This window comes from Hermetia illucens, chromosome 2 (genome assembly GCF_905115235.1).
Source record: "Hermetia illucens chromosome 2, iHerIll2.2.curated.20191125, whole genome shotgun sequence".
In the NCBI taxonomy this organism is placed as follows: domain Eukaryota; kingdom Metazoa; phylum Arthropoda; class Insecta; order Diptera; family Stratiomyidae; genus Hermetia; species Hermetia illucens.
The window spans coordinates 151952094-151975241 of NC_051850.1; the positions used below are offsets into that span (position 1 = coordinate 151952094).

At 39.3% G+C, this 23148-nt stretch overlaps 1 protein-coding gene across 2 annotated transcripts in view; it reads left to right on the forward strand.

Moving 5' to 3' along the window:
- The window catches only part of LOC119650296 (glutamate synthase [NADH], amyloplastic), a 183983-nt gene that overhangs the window by 69380 nt on the left and 91455 nt on the right, over positions 1-23148 (forward strand). For both annotated transcript variants that reach the window (XM_038052932.1, XM_038052934.1), the window contains exon 3: positions 311-372. The gene's annotated coding sequence lies outside the window, so the exon portion shown is untranslated. The remainder of the gene's footprint in view (positions 1-310; positions 373-23148) is intronic.

Consider the following 23148-nt stretch of genomic DNA (forward strand, 5'->3'; position numbering starts at 1 on the left):
TAATTTAGGAAATTCTAAATAAAGTAATGGAAATGATAAAAGGTACTATTGAGTAGAGAAAAAGGAAAGCGCTGCATATAATCATATGGATTTTTTCAGCGGGTCGGCACTAGAAAATAAAGAAATTATTTTTTTCATTGTTTTCCATCTTTGGATGACGTGACATTTTTAACTTTGCTATCGGCCTAGTTGAAAAAACGATAGTATAGTAAAATATTATATACATATATTTCAAATTTGTACCTATTACCAATTAGCTCTATGTCTATTTGTAATATATTAATAAACAAATTCGTTATTATCTTTTCAGATACAACGATTAATGTCAATGTGTCTAATTTACAACGATAGTGATATCCTTCCATAATCACGGTAGGTATCTTTCATTCAGAAATTTTTTATCTAAGTGAGCAATATCCCGCTGATGTCGACTTGTAATCGTAAATGTGGCCCATCAAATGATTTGCTATCTACATACAAATGAGGTTTATTCTCAGGACCATCACGCGTGGTGCTACATCAAGCACAACATTTCTTTTTCTCCATCACAAGAAACGAGTACCATATTCAATAAACGGTACGTATCTAATGTCCAGTCTTGATATATTTGTCTATACCCTCTTAAACTTTCAAGGCAAAGATAGGTCGTCGAACCTCTGGAGAGTATATAAATATGTACATACATAAGTGGAAATGAAAATAAGTTTAATTCTTACCAAACAGTTTTAGGAGGTTCTATTGTTCTTTTTTGCTATCTTCAAGTACCACATAAACAATTGAAGTTTGAATATATGAATTTTCACCATGGAAATTTCCACTTTATATTATATACATAATAATTTTATTTAGAACTGGTTCAAATCGCACGTAGTCCAATTTTCAAGAAGGGGTCAAAAAGATATTTCAGTAAAAGATGGATAGAATTGGGAGGCTTGGCTTTGGGGCTTGTGTTGTTTGTCTGGAAAATTTCAAATTCAAATAAATTGACTGTTAAAGTTAACTTTAATAGATCTCAATTTGCAATAATTTTATTTAAATTGTTTTTGTGCGTAAATCACAACGCAAGCAGCCAGTTTTCTAGTTCAGTGATATGATCGTGGAGGTAGTTTTGGTGCTATTCGCCTGGAGCGACCTTCGTCACATGTGATATTCATATGAGGAGATGAAGAGGTCATTATATGGTCTGACGTTTGGAGGCTCGACCAATTTCACCAGTGGTTACCATTAGAATTTGTTTTTGCAATCGTTTAAGGTAGACAATGGGTCAATTACACTTTGTGGTGCATGATTTTAAGTTATTTACAGACCGACGGGGGGCACGTTTCTCCATTAGAGATCACTTTAGCTCTCTTAGGAAGAACATGTGTTTGATATTGTCGTAATGAAATCAGGTTAAGTTTAATTATTAGAATAACACGAGATCGGGGGGTCAGAAGAAGTTGATTCCCCTTTTTGGGGAAAATAATTTATATAATCAAATTGACTTCTAACGAAGGTTATGCGACCCAAGTTTGCACATCAGTGAATATAGCTGATATTTTTTTGAGGGCGTGTTTTATATTTTGGTTAAAACTATTCCAATTGTCTGTTTGTCACCCAATCAGATTTTAAGTATAATATAATGCTGTGCACATTTAAAGTTGTTACTGTTGCTAAGCAGCTTCTTTTTTTATTCATTAACCAAAATGGTCATCAGAAGACGTACACTTTTCCTAAAGAGATGTGGGAGTATTTTTGGTAGAAGTTTGATCATCGGAATCATTTATAGTTTGGACTCACTCGATGATATTTTCAACTAGCGCTAGTTCTATTGAAATATTTCGTTTTAAAGAAGTTGAACCTATTACTTGAAAAAGGTTAGTTGTCAGTTGGACGTTTTAATGGCTATAGAGAATAGGTTATAATTTTGTGACTTAATGCGTTTAACGTTTTAATCCAGGGGTCATCAGCTAAACAATTTCATATTTTACTAGCTTTCCTATACCAGAGAAGGATATAATCGTACCTGATTGTGTCAATTTAATTGGTTTTACTTACAAAAAATCAAGCCTTCCCTTTTAATTCTTTTTGGAAGAAATGAAAAAAGAATCAAAGAAATAAACCACTTTCTTTGTGGCTATCCAGCTCTAGCTAGGGTCAGGCTGCGGACACTAGGTAAATCATTCTTTGAGTACCTCAAAGAAGTCGCTAGTTGTAGGGTGGGGAAAGTTCCTTCGTGATTGCAACGGATTGACTCTAAAGATCTGAGCTGGGTGGAGTCTACACGCTTTGTTCTTACCACAACGATAATTGGGCCCAGCGGCCACGGATAGCTACTTACCTACCTACGGAAAAGGATATTTTCTTTTTCGCTGATGGTTTTTTATGGTATTTTGTGACTATATAAGAGGCTAAACGTCGATTTTTATGTTCGAGTTGTTTTCTTTTTCAGTGGAGAGTATTGCATTGAAGAAGGAACATGCAGCCATTAAATAAAACCTTTAGCGTTAAAAAGAAAATATTATATTTTATTTGAAACTTGATTAGTACTCTGGTACTTTTGAAATCTCATTTTGAGTCCGTCCTACATGTGATTCACTGTATTTCACTCCTTCTGGCACGCAAGTGTTCCTCAATTACACTTCGCGATACTACTTCCGACGAAATGTCTCCTTCAGACCGTGAATCTAGAATAATGAAAGAAGGCATGTCCCGGGTCCACGGGTGGGATACCATTCCAACTGTCACAGTTAGATGTGCTGTCTAGTTTTAACAGATGACCTGTACTTCTCGGCCTACACTGAGTCTGCCCAACATTTGATTCACTGTATTGCAGTCCTCCTGGCACGCAAGCATTCCCCAATTTCACCTTAGCCGCTATTGTCCGGCCAAATGTCCCCTTCAGACTGTGAATCTAGGATAATAGAAGAATACATGTTCCGAGCTCTCAGGGATATCGTTCCAACTGCCACAGTTAGGTGTCTAGTTTCAACATATACAGGTATCTTTCCTTGCCTTCTATGTATCCAGAACTTGATTCTGGAGACCGATCTATAAAGCCATCGACCTGTTTTCATTGCTGTTGCCACCTGCTCAACGATTGCTCCCTTTCTTCGGTTTTATGTGTCTATCAAAAAAACGACTCGTTGAGAAAAGTTCGAGGCATCATTTCGACTACAGCAAAAGCATTTGAGACGATTTTGAGCTGCAGCACAATTTTGAGGTAGTCCTCGTAAACCGCATTAATCTTTTAAGGATTACATGTGATATGCAAAGCAGTTTCCAATTTTCCAATTGGTACTACGTAAAGCTTTATAGAGCTCACCGCACTAAAGGCAGTCTAGGGGTGCGTGCAGTATATGTTGCTTGAAGCTCATCCTAGCATCTATCATCACTCCAAGGTAGTTGATTGTCGGTTTTCAAATGTTAATGCAGTTCCCTATTCTGATATGAGCGGCCGTTACTTTGCGATGCATCGTGATAAACACCGCCTCTATTTCGTCCTTCACGAATGTAAGATCTGCACTTTTCAGCCACGCCTTTATTGCAATGTTTGTTTTCGATAATTACATCTCCGTATTGGCGAATTGTTTTCAACCACTGTTATCCTCTATACAACAGAAATGTTAACGACATTCATATTCCATCCTTTCTAATTGTCGTCCAAGCACAAAGGCCTATTAAACACCTGCGGAGATACCATTCTCCCTGAGTCCATTGCCCGGGTCGTAAAAAAGGATTATTTATACTAGATAGCTATATGCAAGTGTCAGAGACCTCTTTATTAGTCGGTGTGGTTGCATGGATTGTTGATCTGTCTATACAAAAAGCAAGTTGTAGATCTGATAAGCCTCCCAGAGTCTCTTCAACTGGAAGCAATCTATTATAGCCGTAGACCCTCTTCAACTGAAAGCAGTCTGTTATAGCCTATTTGCTCCAGCATTTTCCCAATAGAGATGGTTCACCAAGAGGTTTACCAGCCAAAAAATATTCAAAAGATTCTATTCACCAAACAAGTCTCCCAAATATGTCCGGCCTTGATTTGAAGGCCAGCTTAAAGATTTTCTCTGACGTTCTGTCAAAGGTCGATACTTTGAATCTACCAGCCTACTGTAAATCTCCCTTACCTCGTTCATCGTATTTCGGATATTACTACAACATCTAAGTATCTGGAGACTGTTACTGCCTGTCCTCCAGTGGAAATAAACCCCGCATAATTTAGGCAGAAATTAGAACATTCAATTTGCGAAACTGCCTGACCTATGAGTCTTCCCACTATAATCTTGTAGACGCTTCCCCATTGGGTTATATCCACTTCTGCGTAGTGTAGTTTGAAGAAATTCTGCTTGCTTTGGGGAATAGTTAACGCCTGGTCACTCTTACCTACTGCTCTTTGGGTTGCCCGTCTGGGTCGATGACATGCTGACAGAAGGTCAAACACTTCAACAGTTAAGACCTCTACTGAGAAAAGTATACTGTCTCGGAATCAATGAGCCGGAAGCCATCGCAATGCAATTTATGTCGGAGACGATGGGTTAGTAGGCGCCATATGGACAGTGTTCGCTGACGTTGTAAGATATATCGCGAATTAATAAAGAATTAACAAAAGTCAGGTCCACCACAGAAACGAACCCTCTTTCCGATAGTTAGCCAATATGACGTTTAACTCCAAGTAGGGCTCCAAAAAATAGTACCCTTTTGTAGTGAAATTTTCAAATTTTCCGGCAAATGCATTAACGTCACTGTCAATGACTTTTCATGGTCTTCATCTTTTCACATCCAAGATAACTTCTTCTAAAATGTCCTTGAACTGAGTTAGGCTTGGCAGAGTGTAACAACTGTAGACGAATCTGCCATATAATTTTACTCATACTAAGCAAGCCGCAGGCTGGCTCATACATTCCTCTATGGCTTCGTCACCACATAGTCACCAAGCCGCCTCGCCGTTTACATCGGCTATTTATGAATTATTGGCAGAGTATCTATGAGGTTCACTTATTATAGCCACTACATCTCCGTTTCGCAAGTGGCTTACGTAAGAAAGTCTTGAGCGCAATAATTAAGATCCGTCTGTTTATCTGTTTGTCTGTCACCCACTTTTCACTTTTCATGGAAGCCATTAAATTTATTGAGGTAAAATTTGGTGCACATATGTAAACTAGGAAATGCTACGCATATAGTGAAAAATATGATTTTGTGTGGAATATAAGGGAGGTTCTCTTACAAGCGAAGAGAAGCTGCCTTTGGATTTACATATTCAGAGCACTGTAATGCGAACAGCTCATAGAATAATTTGATTAGATCTATGGGGAAACAACTGACGTAATGGGGACACAGCATTCAGAGGACCGAAACCAGTTTTTACAATGCCTTCCGATTCCCAAGCACCCATGCATCTGCTCGATAGAAGATATGGAGTAAGCCTGAAAAGTAAAGAATACTCGAAAGAATCAGGAGAATATGAGGCGGTGGCTCAAAAACAGCAGGGTTCTGGAGCTTGAGTCTACCTCTCGAATAAAAACAAGAAGTGGTATTTTTCATTGGAACAATATGCAAAGGTCTTTTTGAAGTGTATGCAATCTTAAGGACGGTAATCTGGGTGATTGACGAGCGGTTGAAGGGTAGGCGCATGGTAATCTGCGCCGATAGCCAGCACTCAGGGCGTCGAGTAGTCCTTTGATCACCTGGAAAATCATTCAGGAGTGTAGAAACCGATTAAACTCTATTCCAGGATTTAATACGGTGAAACTACTCTAGTGCTTGGTCACAGTGATGTAGAGGGAAATACAATCTCGATTGCCTTAGCAAATGAGGGTTCAATTTCTCCCATGCCGGCACTTGAATAAGCAGCTGGAATGTCAGTAGCATTAGCTAAGGCTGATATCAAATATTGGGAATAACCTTCTCATAATGATAGGTGGCAGAGTCTGTGCTGCTAAACACACCAAACTTTTCCTGCCAGAACCTGGTCATAATTCACTAGCTGGAATATGTTCGGAATAGGAATTCTACAAGATGATACGTGCCTCTTTCAGGCTGGTGGGGCAGTGCAGAGAGGCGCTGAACCGTCTGGGCGGCACACTCAAGGCGCTCTCCTCTGGGTTCCCGGGTATAGGAACATAGAGGGGAATGAGCGGGCTGACTGATTGGCCAGGCGAGGCTCTGCTCTTGGCAGTCCTTCGACGAATACAGTCGGTGTTCCGCTGGCGCCTGTCGAGGCCGAGTCTACTCGCAATACCTAGCAGCCGCGAGCCTAAGATGGCAAAGGTTTACGAGCTGTGCCAAATCAAGAAGAATTTGGCCCGCTTGTAACATAGCCCGATCACGAGAGCTCTTGTGCAAGACGCGTGCAAATGCATTCAAGATTACGGCGGTCTGCACGGGGCACTGGCCCGTAGGGGACGATGCCGCTAGGCTCGGCATACCCTACAATTCGCATTGCTGAAGCTGCGCAGAAGGAAGGGAAACCCTCATGCACTTTCTCTGCGATTGTCCAGCTCTGGCTAGAGTCAGGCTGCGGACACTGGGTAAACCATTCTTTGGGTACCTCAGAGAGCTTTCTAGCTGCAGGGTGGATGAGCTGCTTTCTTTCGTGAATGCTACGGGCTGGCTCTGAAGATCCGAGCCGGCTGGATTCTGCCTTCCTGCTTCCATAATAACAATTACGGTCTTAGGAGTTTGTGGCACCAAAGCGCTAATTGGGCTCCCGGGAGCGGCCACTGATACCTACCTCCCTACCCCCTTTTGTTGCCCGTCAATTAGCATGCCTACCGCCTAGAAAAAGCTTTTTAATTCACACCAAGTTCTCAGGGCTTCCCAAGAAAACGGAAAAGTAAAGTGTTTTTATTCTAGAAGAAATGCAAATAAAAAGGCTACTCCTGCCCCTTTTTTCTCATAGTAATTCTAGTATATTCTTTGTGGGCGGAGGTCACCTCCGCTAGGCAAGAAAAAAACCTAAAAAATGCTCGAAAAATGGATTATGATTTTTAAATGAAACCACTGATAATAGGATAAGCTGTGTATAATCATATATAGTATCTTGATCCAACAATTGTGTGCATGTGCCCGGAAGTGGCAATTGTATCATTACCAAACTGATAACTGAGTCAAGAGGATCCGAACTGCATCGGAACAAGCTTCGCTCATAAGTTTTGATTTACTATTTTGCTTGTGTCACGATTAGACCCTCCACACAACAGATAGATTGATTTTATTGCTCGTGATCATATTTGCAAATTTTGGGCATATAAAATGAGAATGCACTTTCAGTGTCGATTTAGTCTTTTCGGTTTCGACATCGGTTTGACATCATCATATCTTCATTCTTGTGGTATCTATCGGTACGCTAACCTTCGTTAGTGCTTTTAAAGTTGTGTCGTAGTGGATATTACTGGTGTAGCGTGGTTATCATTAAATTCCGCGTCATCCGTGAACCCGGTCTTTTATTATCCTTTAGTACGGATTCAAGTGTCCTCCTTTTTGGTCCTTCCTTAAAACATTTTCGTCGGTTTATTAGACACTGATTTCACTTTCGACGTTTTTTATTGCCATAAGAACGGGTTAGTGAATAGTTAATATTTTGAAAGTATGAACATCGGAATTGCTATTTGTGTTTAAAATAGAAGCAACTTACCTTGCCAATAAAATCAGGAGAACCAAATCCAATTATAGAAATAAATGTGGATATCGTAGACCCTTTCATTGGGCTACACTTTTCCTCATATATCAAAATCTCAAACTATAGCAAGAATAAAAGGTGTTGTGTGAAAAACATGTAGCCCTAGAAAATATGTAATTTATTCTTCTAGAAACAATAAACGTACACAGTCTCAACGGATTTAGAAAAGTCAATCTCCAGCACAATCACTAAATGTCAGGAGGTCAATTCAGATATTTATCTGTCTATTTAAATAAAAAAAATCGAAAACTTAAAATGAATCCAATGGTTATAAAAAATAATTAAAGTCAGTACAATATTCTTAGCATAAATTCGAGAATTTGACTTTAAGATTGATTAAAATTCATTATAGCAAAATAAACGTCCAAAATGAAAGAATACGTAAAGGACATCAAACGGAATACACAAATATAGTGAAAATTCTATAAAATATATTTGTTTAAAGGGAACATACCTTCATTTAAATGAGTAGTAGCAGACTCGGCAGATTTCTGGTATTCTCTTATCAAAAGTTCAAATGGAAGTGGATGTGAATGGAATTAGAGTTAATCAGAAAATCATCCCCAAAATGCAAATTATTCGACTGCTACCAAATTTCTATGTAGGTTCATTAGCTCTCATAAAATGGATGTGAAAATTCTGCCAATCGTGTTGTTACTGCTCGCAGCTGTTCTGGTATCTTTTGACTTCGAGATACTTCTATACCATCTAGGGCTACCGCATCATAATAAGGTAGTATGACATTAGTGAGAGAAGGACCCTTTCGAATTTGACAGTTGAACTCATTTGTGTCTCTTATTAAATTTTAATTAGGAAAATTTCCAGGATATTTAATTAAAATATTTAAAGATTACCCTCAGGGAAAAATAATTCTAAAAATAATAATACCTTAAAGATATCAACGAATTCGTTACAAAGAACTCTATTTATCATCTTGCTTCTGACTAGTTTGAACATTTCTTGGCTTTCTAAAGTAATAACTTTTTGCAATCTCTAATTTTTAAGTATGGTTACTTCATTCGTGATAGTATTACATCCTTCCAAAATATCCTTTGTTGCTAAGAATTTTCTTCTGATTCTCCTTTTCTCCTCCAACCTCAAGTCTTTTGGTTTGTCTTATATATAGGATGTTTAGTGTATACCTTTTCCCAAGACGGTGAATTTTACTCTTCAGCTAGTTGGTTTGGTTTTACTTCATTCATCTCCTTTTTACTGAAACTATGATTCGAGTAATTTGAAATAGTTCTAATTGTAGGTTTTTCAAATTAAATTCTAAAGATTCTTTGCTGTGAATGATCGTAAAATTCAACAAGGGAAATGTTGCTCTTCCATTGCGGCGTTATCCTGTTGTTAGATTTATCTCATAAACCTTGTACATATGAATGGTGGGACAGGATTTCCCACAGGCGCATCTTATGTATTCTCTTAAAACGTCTCTATAAGAATGAAAGTGAAGTGGTATATTCTTATCCTCACTCTTCATTGACAAGACGATTAATTTAGTTTTATCCCATCCTCTTCTAAGTCATACAATGTAAGGCCTTTTTGACTGGGGTATGTATGCTGATATAGAGCTTTCTGTTTGCAGAATTTTGTAACGGGTTTGGCAAATTCCAAGACTGTGTCTTCCATACTTCTATCATATTCACGTTTGACAATGGCATTTCCTCAGTCCTTCATCCTTTCGCAGCTTCCGAATAAACGATAAACCGTAGCATTCTTTAAAATCTTCTTCATATTGTCCTGTCTTACGCTCTCCACTGCTTCTTTCCATCTCTTCTTTTTTCTCATTCCTGAAATGCTACCGCTGCACATCTTCGTGGCTCCATTATCTAACATTCTCAAAAGGTGACCCGACTATTTAATTTTCTGTGCTTTGATAAACGTAACCAAATCGAGCTTTGGCCTCCCGAGTGCATCGCCTCTAATTATCTCGTTTCAAAGACCACGTCCTCCAGTTAGAAAATGTTAGGATTGATCTGCAATCTGCGTCCATTGGGTGCACCCAACGTTCTCCTTTTGGTCGACTATCATCGGCTTCGCCTTTCAATACTCGTCTCGGAATCCTTCCGTCTTGCATTCGTTCGCTTGGGCCAACCCATTACAATTTCCGGATTTTAACTAGTATCGAAGCTGGTGGGTGGGTCGATTCATACACTTCATGATTGTATATGATTCGCCAGGTATCTCCTTTCTTTACGGTTCCGAAAATTTTTCGATTCATAGTTTATTGCGTCTGTATACTTTTCCCGATGTTATTGTGGAGAGGACCGCATAAAGTGCTTTATTAGCAGTAATAATCCACCTTTAGATTTCGTGTTTCTTAGTTAGATGAATTGGTCCACCTGTTCGAAATTATGCTCGCTCATGTCCTGCATACTAGCAGTGTATTGCGTTTTTTATTCATTGATCCTCAGCCCTACTAAACTCGCTGCTGACTCGAACAGGTCGAATATTTCCTTCGCTTGAAGTATCGATTGGGCACGTCGCCTGCGTACGCTACCAGTTGCGCGGAATTTGTCTCTGGTATCAACTGAGGCCACCTTCCTGACGACGTATTTGGGCACCAAGTTAAAGACGGTGGAGGCGAGACCATCATCATCATCATCCACGTTGCAACAATCGGTATCCGGTTTAGGCCTGACTTAATAAGGAACTCCAGACATCCCGGTATTGCGCCGATGTCCACCAATTCTATATCCCTAAAAGCTGTCTGGTGTCCTGGACTACGCTATCATTCTATCTCAGGCAAGGTTTGTTTCTACCATAGATATTGCCATTATTGGCTTTTTGGGCTGAACCATCCTTATCCATAGAGATTAAATGACCTGCTCATCGCAACGTATTGAGTCGAATTTTATCCACAACCAAACGCTCATAGATTTCCTCGTTATTTAAGCTACGGAATCGTCGGTGAGATCATCCCCTTTCTTAAATCGCGACACTATAGGAGAACTTTGTGTCAGTTTATTTTGCATTTTTACCTGACCCTCGTTGTTAATCATTGTGGCTTTCGCTAATCGGACTAGCTTCGGTGGGATTTTTAACATGAACCTAATTCTGTTCAGAGCATTACGATTTGACAGAAAACAACGAACAGTTGGTGCACATCGGTGTCATAATCCCGGCACCTCTCAAGCACCTGCTTTAATGCGAATATCTGGTCCGTTGTCGATCGTTCGGATCTAAAGCCGCCTTGGTATTCCCCAATGATGTTGTCTGTATACTCTCCCAGTCGTCGTTCGATAATATTCGTCAAAGTGTTATTTAGTTTTAATATCAGTTTATTAATTATTTAAATTGAATTGCTTTTAACTTAAATTATCTAATTGAACTGAGAGGAGTGACCTTTCTCCTCCTGGCACCGTTGCGAACTCCAACTGACACCGAAAAACAATTTTCGCTCTCAAAAATTGTTTTTCGATGTCATGACTAACGCGATTGACACCTGCGTGCATGCGACAGGCAAGTTGTTTGCTCCGTCGCATCAGCGCCACATTTTTTCTCCAGTCGTCAATTATTTGTCCAACAGCCCAGAGTCTGCTGATTAATTTGTAGATTCGACTGGAGAGCTCGGTTCCCCCTTCTTTTAAGAGCTCGGCTGAAATGCCATCGATCCTGGGTGCTTTATTTCATTTTAATATAAACAAGGCTGCCTCTATTTCGCACAAAGTTGTGGGCGCTTGTTCTCCGTTTGCGTCATCCGGAAAGACAAAGGGGTTGAAATGGGACGTCATTGCGTTCAAGAGGTTTTGAAAATACTGAACCCATCTTGCTTTAATTTGAGTCACGTCGCTGATGATATTGTCATTCTGATCTCTACAGAGAGTGGTTCGTGGTTTAAAATCTATCCTAATTCGGCGTTCTCGTTCAAGCTGTCGTCAAGTGTGAAAATTCTTTTGTTACTGAACTTTTGTTATTCTTGTCTGTAGATCTTCTTACCGTATGGTCTTAGTTTGTGACACTTTTCTTCTCTGATTCGGGTTCGTCTTTCAATTAGAAGTCGGTAAGCCTCGTTTTCCTTGTTAATCGATTCCACGCAAGCGTTATTGAACCACTCGTTACGTTCTCCATTCTACATACCTAAATATGTTTTTAGCTGCACTCTGGATACCATCCTTAATTTTTCACTACATTTCATCATTATTTTCCTCAGAGCCAGCGTGAGGTAGTGCGTCGACAAGCGCCTTCATTGTGGAGATGTAAACCCCTTTGTCCTTATCGTTCTTAACTTTTCCACATTGATTTGATAAATCCAGCTCCTGTGACTGTATTTGGCTATTCAGCAGCGCTATTTTCCTCTAACCACGAAATGGTCCGAGTCACAGTTATCACCTCGTTCTCATGTCCAATATGTTTGAGGTAGCTCTCTTTAAGAACAAAACCATTCGCCGAGCAAGTGTTGTCAGCGCTTCGTTGAACCCCCTACCAGGAGAACTGGGTCTAGATAGTTTTTCCCATTTTTCATCCTCCGCCATCTGCGGTTTTGATGGCAAAACACCCAGTGGTCATCGCGTGGAGGTTGGAATGGATAGTAGAGCTGTCAAAATTAAATTTCAGGAGATATTTCACAGGTTTTGTGTTACCCGTGTAGCAGATCACGGTTTCGCCCTGTAATCCTTACTGTCATTTGACCACCGATGATACCATGGTTGCAGAGTATCCTAAACGAGAAACTCACAATCCCTGCCAGTCCGAAGATTCTTCGTAAGGTCTTCCTTTCACAAATGAATTATTTGCTCATTTGATTGAATTTTCAGTTCCTTAGGTAAACGGCTTTAATAATGCTATGAGATATTTTAAGCTTATTTAAAGTAAACTCGTATTTACTGCTGTGATTATATCTCTTATTCCTGCCAACGTGTTTGCATCTTCTGTGGAAAATTATTCCCAAATATTTAAATTCAGATACATCGTCCTACATTTGCTGTTGTTAGACTTGAGGTATTTCAGGGGAAGTTGAATCTCGTCAGATATTTTTTCGATCAATCCTACTTCTGCTACTTTTTTTCCAAAGTTGCGAAGGCTTCTTTCAAACTTTTGACGTTCCTTGAAAGTACGACTATGTTGTCAGCATAAGCCGGAACCCCGGAAGTTTCGTTTGCTTTACTATGGAACTGGCTATTCCTTATAAAATTTAGTCCTTCGACAGTTTGTTCTTCACGAGAGTAAGTTATTCTTTTTCAACTCTCCTGCTAGACTTGGATTATCTATTAATTTTTGGACTTTGTTGTTCTCTCTTCAGGTGGTAACATTTGACTATGTTTAATTGCATGTTTTTTGATGACCTCACTAACCATATGTATTCACAGGTACCTATGTACCTAATTTCGAACGTACCAGGGAGCTTTTATGCGTCCTCGCGCTTGGTTTTGAAAAGTTTGAACAAACTAGTTTGCTTAGTTGCAGTACCAACACTGAATGAATAACTTATCGGTAGTAATTCAGAATATATAAGGTGAATAAGGTAGATTCACCATAATTTGCCTAAGTCCCTTCAGATGCAGCCTTTCAAATAATTTAGTCTTAGTTGGGAAAAGCAATATAGGCCGATACGGTTCAATTTTACTTGGCTCCTTCCCTGATTTAGAGCCCTTTTACAGCATCGGTCATTTTCCTTTGTGGAGGATTTATAGTAACTAGGTTTTCCGGTAATTCTTTCAATATTTTCCCTGTAAAGAGTCTGTAACGAGGAGCTCTCTACTCCCTCTCTAGCTTCAACTATATCGTTGTGTGCTTTTATTCTGAGTGGTCGAGGAAATCCCGAACCTGAGGAGAATTAGCTACTTCTCTGGTCTTTCAGGTCTAGGTAACCTAAAAGCATACCATGCACATCTCGCATTCCAGCCAGTTATTAGCCAAGTTATCTACTCGTTGAATCGATTACCGGATAATTTTTAGCAAAAGGAAAGAGAGAATTTGGAAACAGGCCTCAAACTCGCAATTTGGTTCCGATTGGCTGAGTTTGAGGTAGTCAACCCGGTAACAAATTTCATGGCTTCAATAGTAAGATCGCTTCATAGAAATCAGGCTGACAGTTTCAAAAACTTCTAGGCCATCACACATCCAACGTAGTCATTACCGGCTTCACCAATTTCCCCTCAATGGTTAAAAGACGTATGGAAAGAGGATAGTTGTTTCGGCAGTTTACTATTCCACCAAAAGATTCTCTGCTGGGGAATGCGCATTATGTCAACATTAAGTTGCTTTTTATTCAGTAGAAAGCTTTCTTTTTTTAGGTACCTGATTTAGTCTGCTGCTTTTCCTTTTTGTAAATCATCAGTAATCCTGCAGTTCGAAGTAGTTATACATATACTTCGCCTATCATAGCTAACACAAAGCAGCCTCTCGCCCTCCCGTATGGTGGACCACTTCCTCCTTGTCCTCTCATATCATCTTTCGTTATTAGAGTAAGTCTTATATACCTTAGCAGAGATATTCCAGAATACTTACTGCACGCTTTATATGCGAAGATTCCAAGAAATCTTGCAGTTTTTCGATTTTCTTTTTCTAAGCTCGTTCACCACTCCGCTGGCATAGTTTTGTAATCCTAGACTTCACTAGATAGCTATATATTGTAGACTATCAAATAAAGCATCATCGCTTCCTACTTCAAGGGTTCTGCAATTATTAGTTTACCAGTTTCGCAACTATTTTGTCCATGCTTGCTGAATCGGTCAGTAAGTTATTCGTGGTATTTTCCCCATGATGGGCAGCAGGAAAATTGTCCTCTCATCGGTTCTTAGATTTTTATTCTTATCGAGGCAGATATCGACCCATGGAACAAAGGACAATTTTCGTTTGCTTTAGGATTGATTAACCTTATTATATTTGCAGCTCTCCTTCACAAAAAATTGCTGTTCTTCAGTCTATCAGTTAACTCTAGGAGATCTTCGGGGCGCTCGGCAGACTTCGATCATTAACAATCCAGACAAAGTTGTATCATCAGCTGAGTGGGGTTCATAAAAAATATATTGTCCAATTGTGCTCATTTATTTTCAATCAATTGTTAACAATGCCCACCAATCATACCACAAGTGCATTTCGTAGAAAAATCACCAAAATTCTAGCTGAAAAAAAAACATGAAATAAATTTTATCAACACCAAAATTTACGACCCGCAATAAAGTGTTACATCCTATCTTCGTGTACAATTAATTAGATTTATGACAAACAATATTAGAAATTGTGCCAATTGCGAACGCCGCACTGATTAAATTGGTTCCCACAATCGCTGGCAGGCTTATGGTGCGTGAATAGTATCTTTCGCATTTAGGCATTAACTAGTTTATGCCAGTAATCGCTTTATGGTTATGCAATTCTTTGTGTGAGCTGGTGACGTACATACTTACGGGGGCCTTATCAATATGTTATTTTTAGGTGGTATCAGATCTTTCTTTTTTCCTTTCATTCAGAATAAATTGTTAGCATGTAAATATTAAAACATGCACTGCACTCGTGGTCATTGCCAATGGAACGCATGAAGTGGTTTAATTCCGATGACCCTATCCGCGCTCCGTACAAGTGTACGAATTTTGACTAGTTAATCTAGGGTGATATTGTTAATGTGTTTTTTGATAACTTGGAGGGCTATAGCTACTGACAGAAAATCGTAGGATGGAGGAATTTCACTCAACCTTGATGATTCAGGATTTTCTCAGGTCAATGAGGAGTAATAACCTCTGAAATTAGAAACAGTTTCGGAAATAATATTAAAATTTATTAACGCTGAACTGCGATATCACTTGTAAGAAGTTTATTCATTTTGTAAGTTTCTTGACATTCACCAAAACGGAAAACGACGAAGCGTTACTTTCTAAGGCAAATTGCGGCTTTAGCGACCATGTCCCCCGCGTTTTATCTTGGGAAACTTCGTCTATATATTAGTCTATTGTTATTGAGTTCACGGTGATGTTTTCCGGGTGTTCCGCTAATCTACAAAGCATCACTTTCTTCGAGTTTGGCATCTCCGTATGACACTACGCTATCATCATTCATGGCCAAATCGAGAACCATTCTTATATAGGATATATACATCCTGTAGCAACAACGTTCAGTCAAAGTTTGTGTCAGGTCAGTTCATTGGGCTTTGGGTTTTTGCTTACTATGGACTCTTCTTTTTTTTTCTTACAAGAGTACGCCTCACTTATCAGGAGATTGTTCACCCGGAGTTCTCCCAACGTCACAACTGAATCTTTGATATTGAATACCATCCAGACTAGTTATTATCGCCGTTACGAAGGTGTAATACCAGATGTCCGTTGAAATTTAGTTTGGCGTCGATCATCATCCTTATTGATTATTCGGCTTTGAAGCGATTTTACAGCTGTTGTTTCTAAAAACTACTTCATTAACTTACGCTCTAACATCTTCATGTTGATTCGTGAAGACAATCACAGTTAAGCCTTCCATTCAGATCATCTCATCATCCCTTTACAGCGGCTTAAATTTTATGGGAATGGTAGATTCCATTCTTATTGTCGATTCTCAGGTAAATTTCCACAAGTTCCCCCTTAACCACTTCGAGAAGACTTCCCGCGTTACCTTAAATTTTTTTTTAAAATATCTGCGTGCAAGATGATGGTGCTTATAACGATATCTTTGCGATAGTATACCCCTCAAATACTTTCATAGATTAATTCAGCCTTGCAGGAATCTTTCTGCTTGATCCAGAGTAAGATTGCCTATTGATTGCTGTAAGCGGAGCGATTGCCAATACACTAAGCCATTCTTGACGGCAATGGGGTATACACTTATATCGGATCGACTATTTAGCCTAAACCTCTCCCTTAGAAAGTGGATGCCTTTCCGATGTTTGCAAGCAGCACATATCTAGGTCCATGAGAGATTCGTTCAGAATCCGGCCCTGGTGTTTCTAGTTGGACTGCCTCATTTCACGGCAGCAAAATTGCCAATTGTGATTTAAAGTTCTCGAATTTTCACAATCGAAGCGAATGTAAATAGTACCTCCTTATATTGCGGCACTATTACTCCAGCAGTTACGGCTTGCAAAAGGGACGTTCAAGGTCAGCTTTCCTCTCTTTGAATTTGTGGTCTCCTCTTTAAAATGTCTTGCAATGTTTTTTACCTATCCCCATTGCTGTTTTCTCGCTCTATATTCAAACTCAAGGCGTCTGAAGCTTGGGCGTATGGACATCTACTCTCTAAATTAACAGCCGACCTAATCTACTTATACTTTACCTGCCACCAGTTTGAGCGCTGCTTCTGTTGATAAACTGATGTTTGCAATTTGCGTACCTTCGTTCATCTTCGTGAGATATTTAATTAGATTAAATGAACGAAATTGCCTACTCTACAAGCCGAGTAGTACTATTCGTTCTTGGCAAATAACCTATACCCCCAATAGGTCTTCTGTCTTCCCCCATGAGTACACCGTTTCAGATTGTTCTCGCCCGGATAAAGAGTAGTCTACCCCACGCCAAACATTAAAAAAAAGTTGCTTCCAAAAGGGGTCAATTGCTCACAACCCGGGTTCACTGCTAATATGATTTGCATCTTTTGACAACCAATTTGGAGTTTATAATACATAGATGTCTACCTATATGCCCTTTATGCAAATAAAAAGGGGCTTACTTTTAAAACCCGTTCAGTTTGCGTAACCTCGCGCTCAATTCCGACATCCTTTAAAAGTAAAAAGAACAGTGACTTTGACTGTTTTGTTTCATTGCTAAAATTTTCCAATTCCTGGATATTCTAGCACATATTCTAGTCCTTTTTAAGGTTTTGTGTAAAACTGTTCAATTCAGTTCAGTTTACTGCCTGTCTTTTTTTTATCGTTAGAAGGTGGAAAGGTTCAAAACCAACTGCTGGCTCCTGCTATGTAGTTATGTGAGACTCCTACTCACTAAAACCACCTCCTTCGTCTTCCACTCTCCCCACAGGACTGCTATAAGCATTGCATCGCGGGGCTGGTTCAGTTCTTAACTGCGGCTCGTTATTCTTCGCTCTCTTTCTTGCTTTCTTCGCAGTTCTTCATGCCTTACCTGTTGATGAATCATTTTCACTCAATTATCACTTGATTCCAAGCCTCCGTTGATTCCAACATAAACTCCACTATATTTTCAGGTGTTAAGCGTCTGTCTGCGATGGTCTCCAGTCTAGTTCGGTTTGCTGTAAACCTTGAGCACTCAAATACAACATGCTCGTTACCACATCTTGGGCAGCATGGTCACTCGTCGTGTCCAAATCGATGTAGATAAGCCCGATAACCTCCATGTCCACTTAAAAACTGTGTTAGCCCATAGCTTAGTTCCCCGTGGCTCCTTTCAATTCATCTTCGAATATGTAGAATGATACGGTAGGTTCAACGGCCAGTTTGTGCCCCGTTCCATCTCTTCTGCCATTTTGCGATGGATTTCCGCCATGTTATTTGCCGTCGAAGTACAATAGACTCCCCGATTGCATACATTTTTTCATAGAGACGCCGACCTTCATCCACCATGATGTCTATGGGGATTATCCCTGCGAGTACATATCCTGCTTCTCCTGATGTTGTTCGATAAGCACTGCATACTCGGAGTGCACTTAGTCGATACGCCATACCTGGTTTTCCGCAGTTTGATTTATTTTCCAGAACGGTTGCCCAAACTGGAGCTGCGTAGAGTAGCACGGAACTAACTACCCTTGAATAAGACGGCGCCGACTTTGTCTTAGTCCACCAATGTTCGGTAGTATCCTCGAGATCGTTACAGCGATGGAAGACGTTGCAGCGCACTCAATGTGTTTTTTAAAGTTGAGCCTTTTGTCAATCATTACTCCCAAATATTTAAGCGACTCTTGGGAGCAAAACAGTTCACCAACTTTAATTTTCACGGTCGTGTCTTTCCTTCTTTTGCTGATTAGCACTAGTTCCATTTTATGTTCAGCAAATGATAGACCGGACCAGGAATTGATCTCCCATATCGCTTTATTTGCGTAGATTTCGATCTCGTCTAAGCGTTTTGCAACTACTGTTACCCCGATATCGTCCGCAATGCCAATGGTTGTCACGCCGTTAGCAAGGTGTGGCGTCAGCACTCCATTGTACATAATTAACCACAGTAAGGGACCTAAGACAGACCCCTGTGATACGCCGCACATCATTGGGAATAATTTCTGTCCATCCATTCCAAGAAGAAATGCAACAACGATGCGTACAATGTACTTCGGAGCCTATAGTTTGGTTAGAGCCTCTACGATGTTCGTCCACTTTGCAGTGTTGAATGCATTTTTTACATCGAGTGTCACTACTGCGCAGCATTTGTCATCTTGTATTGTTTGTCTGTCTGTCTGTCCGTCACATGAATTTTTCTCGGAGATAGTTATAGCGATTCACACCAAATTTGGTAGAAAGGTGGGAACTATGAACGCTCACGCATAGAGTGAGCTACATCCTTCTACGTCGAATTGAAGGGGGGTCTTCATACATGGAAAAGGAAGGTGTACATTTTTTTTTCATCAAATATAGTCATGTGAGGTATCAAATTAAATGTCTCGGTTAGTACTTAGTTAGTTAGTCGAAGTGGGTCTTAGTTTTGTCATTTGTTAGAAAGGTGGGGAGTGCGGGAGATTGAAAGTGATTATTTCTTTAAGGGGGCCATTCTCAGAAACTACTGAACCGAAAAATCTGAAAAAAAAAACAGTAGGCTGCCATTATATGGTGCTTGGGCTTCAAAATACCTTCCATACCGACATCTGTTCAAATAAAGTTAATAATAGTATATTACTATAATTTTTAGTAATTGGCTTAATTTCATCCTACCACCGCGTGCTATTATATAATGCAGTGATGTAGGCTATAATATAGGGCATGAAGTTTGGTAGAAATCGTACTATTACTAACAAAGTTATAATACGTCAAAGTTGTTGCTTCTTTGCTAATTCAAAACTATGAATGTCAATATCACCCAAAAGTGGATATTTTCACATAATATATGCATAGATTACGTGCTAGGTACTAAGAAATACACAAAACCTTTCGTACCTGAATCGTCCAGCTTCCGGTCTCCCGACTTGTTTCAATTTAACTATATAGAAATACATACCTGTACATTGTGTTGAACCGACTTGGCTTTGGCGTAGTCCATTTAACACAGTGTCCAGGATGCGCCTGCTGCGACCCAATGATCTCCCACCGCGCCTGATCTCAGTTATTCGAGCAATGTCCGTTGTTAATCGTTCTGTCGTCAAACTCTTTCATCAGAAAAATATAATACAAAAGAAATCTCTTTGGTTAACAATTTCGACAACGACTTTGACTCGGATATGTTCCATGGCGGTAACCAATTTTGAGATAAATCCTCAACGAAGCAAAGTACGCAATGTTCTATAATCATTCGAAAGTAGGACCATTCGTCCTTTTCTTATAACCGAATTTCGGGCAGACTAACTCGGAGTTGCTGTCATGTTTTGACTTAGATTCTCACGTTGAAAAGTCTGGGGATGAAGTCTGGCATATTTTAAGGATTTTTTCAACTCTTCAGTTTCAATTTTTTTAGTTGACGTTGTATAGTATCCCTCGTTCGTTCGACTATAAGAAAGCCTGAAATATCCTATTTTAGCTGTGGCATGTGATAGCAGAATTTGTATCAAGAATTGGCCGACAAATACACAGAACAGTTACTTGATCCATTTATTAACAAATCACATAAATAAAATAATTACCACCTTCATATCGATATCGACTGGCCCATATCCAAGCAAATGCAAGCAAACGTCATCTTAAATAAAGATATTTTCCAACCTAGTTATTCTCGCAAACACTTGAGCCTCAAAGTGAATTGAAATACGCCAGAGTACAACCAGTGCATTCCCCTTTGTGAATTTTATTTCAGTCGACTTTTATCAAAGCCGACGGCCTACGCAGAAATCTCAACGCAATAGTACAATTTTGGCAGAGTATTAAGAGAACTTTGCACTTCTAGCAAAAGCTAGCCCCAAATGACGTACCACCACGAGCGCATTAAGCTTTCACATGCTTCCAGCGTATGATGGAAAATTTTTTATTTTATGGTTGGTTGAAGTTTATGAACAAAATTCTCTTTTATCAATGACCGCAAACTCACCTCGCAAATTTGAGTCATTGGCAGGAGCTTGCCACCTGGGAAGCGAGTTTACGGAAAGATGTAAATCAGCGGTTTTGGTGATAGTGAAAGTGGGGATAAAATGGATAACTTAGTGCTCTCTCGACCGACAAAATCTTCAACAGTTTTGCAATTTCATTCCAGTTTCTTAGTTTTTTACCAAACCGATAAAATTCAGATCAGATTCGGCTGTTATGGCTACGTATCATAATATGTTCAACTTTTTTATACGTATGTATATCTGATTTCAATATCAATACATTCAGGATAAAGTCACGAGGCAGTTTCTTTTTAGAAACAATCCATGGAACAGATGTGCACATGACAAAATTTTACTATAACCGCCGAGTAGGATATTTCTAATATGACAAAATAAAAAAAAACAATCTATGAGATGGGATTGCCCTGTAGTTGAAAAGATTGCAAAACGTTAGAAAAGTAACCGCTATTATATGTTGTATATCTTCTGAGTGTATATCTTATTTCATTACAAATTTCGAATGCTACCTGATACGCATGTCAAAACCAGTTTCATTGTTCTTTCGATATTCTAGATATTGAATAAGTTTCCGTGAAAATATTGATAGTATTATAGATACAACAGTGGGACTAGCCATCAAGTTGTCTTTATTGTGTATGAGTTTTTTTAGGAAACCTCACATTATAGGGAGTATTGGGAGATCCATTAAATAGCGTTTCTGATGCATCTTCCCTGAATTCCTTGGAAAACCGAACTCATTTAACGGAGATACATATAAGCGCGGATTCTGTTGAAATACGAGCTGTGATCAAAAAGTAGTGCCTTTTCATTTTTATCAAAAAATATTTATTTAGTAATATGTATGTTGTCCCCTTCAGATTAATCCACCCCCCGACAAGCACTTATTGGTAAAGCCTTGAACTCTTCCAGCGATACAATTTTTATCTCCTGTACCATTGCAAATCTCCACCCTTTCTTGATCTCCTCAGTTTTACGAACGGGAAAAAATCACAAGTGGCAAAATCCAAAATTCTTTAATATAACATTTCTTCTTAACTTTTTCACCGTTTTCATTAGCTGTTCACGTGTTGGGGCATCCAGAGCGGATTTCACCATTAACCTTTATCACCAGAAAATTGAAAAACTTTGGCTAATTTAAAACGTATCAGAAAATTATGTACAATTATCACTTATGTTAACCAGCGTAAAATTTCTCAGTACCTTTAGTACACTATTTCGCATCAGGGATGTCTACCGAATTTTCCTGAACAACTCCTCGTAGGAACACTGAAGTCCATGACAGATTGAGAACAGGAGTTTCAATCTAGAACTCTTATTAAAAAACTGCCAGCTTCAGCCTGAACAGCGACCACGATTTGACATGCGGAACCGGCGAGGATTTTAGATTCAACACTTGGGTTTGGTAATTGATTGTAACATAATATCTAAAATATCAACCAAGAACGCTTTCTATAAACTATGTTTCGTATTTCACAATCTATAACCCGTTTGACAATTTTGGTACGCGTAGTAGGATACTGTATCTCTTCCTCGTTGTGCAGTCTGCCCTTTCTGCAAAATCGATACAGCACAATTTGTACAAAATACATTTGAGAAAAATACTTAGGCATTACTCTAAATCAAAGGATGTTGATTAATTATTTGTATTTTGAAGGATGAGTAGTGTCAGCCAACTGGCGCAAGTTCCCTACTATAAGTTTTATGGACGCAATTTTAAGATACAATGGCTTGCCACCTATCCTTTCTATCTCTCTATCATAGTTGGAATTTTAGAGCTGTTCGATAGCCAAATTTTAAAATTTTAACTAAACAAATTGTACCTAATAAAGCAACCCCTTCTTTAATTTCATTTCTCTTCTTTAATTTCTCCTCTTCTACGTAAAGCCTAGTTATGGAAATTTGACTGGCGGGGGCTGTGATTGTGTTGTTGCCTTTTTCTATTAGGGCGGAGACATGTCACGATAGAAGTTATGACAGGCTTCAATTCTAATGGTAATCGATGCTTATTGTGCACCAAGTTCGACCTCATTTACCTACCTGATTTATGACTGCTTGGTAAAATACGGACAAACTAAGTCTGAGTGCTCAGGCACGTTCGCCTTTTTTCTCTCCTTTCTTGTTTGCGTACTTATAGTAGCCATTGTAATACGAAGATTAATTTGAGGTGTGGGACAGTGAATTAATGCCTGACGACTGACAACGAGGCGTTATCCGTCCGATAACAAGGGGGATATCACGCAGTTCAGCAATTGTATAGCTATCACGCTGCTGAGTACTATCCATTACATATCCTCGGCTGTCTTGTTAGGCCGGATGGCCTCACATACCAAGAGGATCATCGGCCCATATCAAAGAGGCTTCCCTACAGTTAAATTCTTGAGGGTTCTACGTGAGCACCTGTCTGGAAG